The sequence below is a fragment of the Danio aesculapii genome, chromosome 18 (assembly GCF_903798145.1).
Source record: "Danio aesculapii chromosome 18, fDanAes4.1, whole genome shotgun sequence".
Taxonomy (NCBI): domain Eukaryota; kingdom Metazoa; phylum Chordata; class Actinopteri; order Cypriniformes; family Danionidae; genus Danio; species Danio aesculapii.
The window spans coordinates 30,132,104-30,137,282 of NC_079452.1; positions in this window are offsets into that span (position 1 = coordinate 30,132,104).

Below are 5,179 nucleotides of genomic sequence, written 5' to 3' on the forward strand. Positions count from 1 at the left end.
GATCTGTAAATTAATACTCAATAATTGCGTATACCCTCAGTATACTCACCTGTTTTGCTGATTAGACTTCCCTAATTTACGTGTATTCGCATCCCCTTTAACTGTATACCAAATGTTTTTTAACTCTCATCTTAATTTGTTTTTCGAAGTCAACTGAATGATGTCTCGCTGAAACGTTCAGGTAAAATTATAATACAGCATGGGCGGGTTGGGTGGGTAATAGTACACCACCTTTTTTTTTAGGACTACACCACTGATCCAGACCCCTCTCGATGAAATAGGTAAAAATGACTAATTGAACCACCAACAATAAAGGCGGTGGATAAAGCTGTTTTTATTTTTTATCTCCCCCCCCCCCCCTTTATTTTTGCTTTTGAATTGCATTATGAAAGCTTGATATTTCGTCCAGCAAATTTTAACCTTAATAAGGTCAAAAATCTGACTTTTATGAACATTTTTATTAGTTTAAAGTGATATATTGTCTGGGTTGGTGTTGTATAATACGCTATAAACCCTGCCAGTACATTTTCTATTACTTTACAGACGAATATCTCTCTATATTATTTCTCATACATTAACTTATTTCAAACTTCTAAAATGTCAATAAAAGTCTCTTTGTTAAACTGTAGAGTTGAATTTTCATCATCAAAAGTCGACAGAGCTGAGATCAAGCTCCTATAATGCAATTCACAACCATAAATATATGAAAAACACTTGTGAACTTTTATAGTGTAGCCTTCTCTTTTTTTTTATTTGCATATGCTTGCGTTTCAAATTGTGTCAGATGTTTGTGGAAGAAATATACAGTAGATTCGGATGGATGTATTTTAGTCGGGTCGAGTCTTGTAGGCAGAATAAATCTCTTTTAAGGGAGACTTGAAGCATTGTAACTTTGCAGATCTTAAACAAGCACATCAGATACATTACACACCAATGGAAAGCATTACAAAGCATCGCATGAGCTCTTTAATCTCACTGACATATAAGACTGTGGAGAAATTAAAGAAATATTCACATTCGCTGATCTTTGATGATTTACACTGTCTAAGCGGGTTCTCTCGAGACGTGAAACTGAGGCTTCTCCTGCTGCCACTGTTAGGTTTTTTATTCTATCTTCCCAATATTAAGATCAAGTGGTTTTGAGCAGCACTACATGCAGTGAACAGACCAAATGTCCTCCCTTAAATGGATAGTTGACTCAAAAATGAAAATGACCTCATATTAGGGCTGACCTAAAATAAAAATCTTGATTAATTGAATATTTTAACTCATTATGATTAATGAACGATTATTTTGTTAAATTGTTTTTGCCCTCACAGTACACTGACAAGTTTTATATGTCATCCAAAGGCATCTCTGTCGCAGCTTCCAATCATCGTCAATGAAGTGCAAAGTAATGCTCAAGAAGTCCATCGTGCTACTTAACCAGAGATCAGATGTGGCTGCAAAGAGGCCGCAGAAGTAGAAATCAGCCACAGCCTTTAACAGAGCGGGGTCACGTGACATGTAGGGACAGTAATTGAAAAGAGCATTCTGGAAAAATTAGATCAAGGTTCTGAATTTTGATTACTTTCGATTAATCGCTCAGCCCGACCTACCATGTTGTTTTAAACGTTTATGGGTTTCTTTCTTCTGTTGAACACACAAGAAGGTATTTTGTAGAATGCTGGTTGCTGGCACTCCCAGCCGTTCCATTAATTAATCACAATCCGTCTGGAGGTTTTTAATACCAGAAGACTTTATTTTTAAATCATACTAAAATAAAGCTGAGATGTCTGAAAGTAACCTTGAAATCTCCCCTGGACAATCTGAAGTGTCTCTTGTCTGTGCCTTCTTTATACAGATTTCTTCCCCCACCTCTAGTTGTAACTGTGACCATCTTAGGAAGTTTTCACTTCACTGAAAGGTCTAGTACAGTTAAAGTCAGAATTATTAGCCCCCCGAAATTATTATTAGCCCCCTCTGTTTATTTTTTTCCCCAATTTCTGTTTAACGGAGAGAAGATTTTTTTCAACACATTTCTAAATATAATAGTTTTATTAACTCATTCCTATTAACTGATTTATTTTATCTTTGCCATGATGACAGTAAATAATATTTGACTAGATATTTTTCAAGACACTTCTATACAGCTTAAAGTGACATTTAAAGGCTTAACTGGGTTAATTAGGTTAACTAGGCAGGTTAGGGTAATTAGGCAAGTTATTGTATAATGATGGTGTTAAAGGGTCTAATAATTTTATCCTTAAAATAGTTTCTAAAAAATTAAAAACTGCTTTTATTCTAGCCGAAATAAAACAAATAAGACTTTCTCCAGAAGAATAAATATTATCAGACATACTGTGAATATTTCCTTGCTCTGTTGAACATAATTTAGTAAATATTTAAAAATAATAATAACAATAATAATTCTGACTTTAACTGTATATGTTTAAGTGTTTAGAGTTCTGTCACACGTATTATTCGTGGCTCTGCACACTCTGCAGTACAAGCAAATGTCCATATACATCTGTCTTCTCATAGTTGTCCATTACTTGTTCTTAGTATTTACATATATTGTCATGCTGGTACATTAATTTGATAATATATCACTCATTCTCCTGAAATCCTGTCACAGATATAGCTTTATATGAGTATTTTACATATGCAATCAGTGGTTTACATATTCAGGTACTTTACATGTTCAGTCATTCTCCAGCATAGTCTCTAATATGTGTTGCTCCTGCTCCTCTGCAGACTTATTCATCTTACACACACACACACACACACACACCACAATTTTTAGCCTGGCTCAGTTTTAACTATCTTTAGTTTACATGTTTACTGCACAGTTTTAGAGAATACAAAATCTTCTTCAGCGCACATTAGCTTCCATAGTGGGGAAAACTATTGACTTGATTGGACCCATTGACTTGCAAAGAATGAAATTACTTCATTATTTACTCTCCCTCATGTTGTTTTAAACCTTAATGGGTTTCTTTATTCAGTTGAACACAAAATAAGCTATTTTGAAGAATGCTAGTTGCTGGCACCCACTGACTTGCATAGTAGGAAAAAAAGTATTGACTTGATTGGATGTATTAACTTGCAAAAACTGAAACTTACCTCATCATTTACTCTCCCTCATGCTGTTTTATCCCTGCATAAGTTTCTTAATTCCGTTGAACACAAAATAAGGTATTTTGAAGAATGCTGGTTACTGGCACTGATTGACTTCCATAGTAGGACAAACTACTGACTTTATTGGACCCACTAACTTGCAAAAAAAATGAAATTACTTTATTATTTACTTTACCTCATGCTGCTTTAAACCTTTACGAGTTTCTTTATTCTGTTGAACACAAAATAAGCTATATTGAAGCATGCTAGTTGCTGGCACCCATTGACTTCTATTGTAGAAAAAAAATACTGATTTGATTGGACATATTAACTTGCAAAACATGTAACTTACCTCATCAATTACTCTCCCTCATGCTGTTTTAAACTTTTATGAGTTTCTTTATTCCGTTAAACACAAAATAAGGTATTTTGAAGAATGCTGGTTACTGGCACCTATTGACTTCCATAGTAGGACAAACTACTGACTTTATTGGACCCACTAACTTGCAAAAAAAATTTATTACTTTATTATTTACTTTACCTCATGCTGCTTTAAACCTTTACGAGTTTCTTTATTCTGTTGAACACAAAATAAGCTATTTTGAAGCATGCTGGTTGCTGGCACCCATTGACCTCCATTGTAGGAAAAAAGTATTGAGTTGATTGGACCCATTGACTTGCAAAAAAATGAAATAACTTCATTATTTACTCTCCCTCATGTTGTTTTAAACCTTTAAGAGTTTCTTTATTCCGATGAACACAAAATAAGCTATTTTGAAGCATGCTGGTTGCTGGCACCCATTGACCTCCATTGTAGTAAAAAAGTATTGACTTGATTGGACCCATTGACTTGCAAAAAAATGAAATTACTTCATTATTTACTCTCTCTCATGATGTTTTAAACCTTTAAGAGTTTCTTTATTCCGATGAACACAAAATAGGCTATTTCGAAGCATGCTGGTTGCTGGCACCCATTGACTTGCATAGTAGGAAAAAAGGATTGAGTTGATTGGACGCATTGACTTGCAGAAAGTGAAATAACTTCATTATTTACTCTATCTCATGCTGTTTTAAACCTTTATGAGTTACTTTAATCCATTGAACACAACAGATATTTTAAAGAATGCTGGTTGCTAGCACACACACTCAAAAATGAATTGTGGTGCTTGTTCAGCCTGCTTATTTAAAAAGAGCTCAAACAACACAAATATTGAGTTTTTTTGGGACAACTTAATTTCCTTTATGTTCAATCCACTTAAATTGTTAAAAATATTAAGTTACCTAATCAATTTGTGTTGGGACAACATGAAGGAATTTTGTGGAACCTGTTTTTACAGTGCATTGACGTTCATATTGTACACTCAAAATGTAGCTTTTGCTGTTTGTTCAAATTTAAATGAGCCGTAACAACACCATTCTTGAGTTTTTTTGGGGGGTGCAACTTCCAGCGCAAAACGATTTTGTGGAACCCAACTTTTTTTTACAGTGTTGGAAAAATTTACTAGGGAAGTCAATGGGACCCTGCAACCAGCATTTAAAAAACCCTAAATGTTTTCAGTTCAATAAGTCATTTATAACATGGCTTTAATGTTAAAAAAATTACAAAATTATATTGTAGTATAGTGTTGTAATGATACTGGAATTCGAAACAAGTTGGTTCTGAAATTTTAAAAACATCGATTTTCCCCTAACATTTGAGCATTGTTGAGCGTGTTCTTAAACACAGCTGATTTGCTCATTTACTGGAGCATTTTAAAGCTACAAAGATCAGCTAGTCTGTTTATAAGTTGACAAATGAGCAATCTTCATGGATTTAAAATTCTCCAGTGTCCCTGAATTTGTAGTTATACTCTGTAAACAGTGGTGAGTTTCACAGCCAATCACAGTCATTTCTGCTGAGCACAGGAACACAATGGCAAAATACGTCCCAGAAGCTATGTTTTTTTCCAGTTTTTGTTTTCGTGAATCCACCTAAGGTCCTGTGTACGCTTTTTCAGATCTCCAATTTCGCTCGCGAGTGCCATTCGTGCTTCTGATCTCGATTAAATCCACCAGAGGCCGCTGTCAACTGATTGACTGT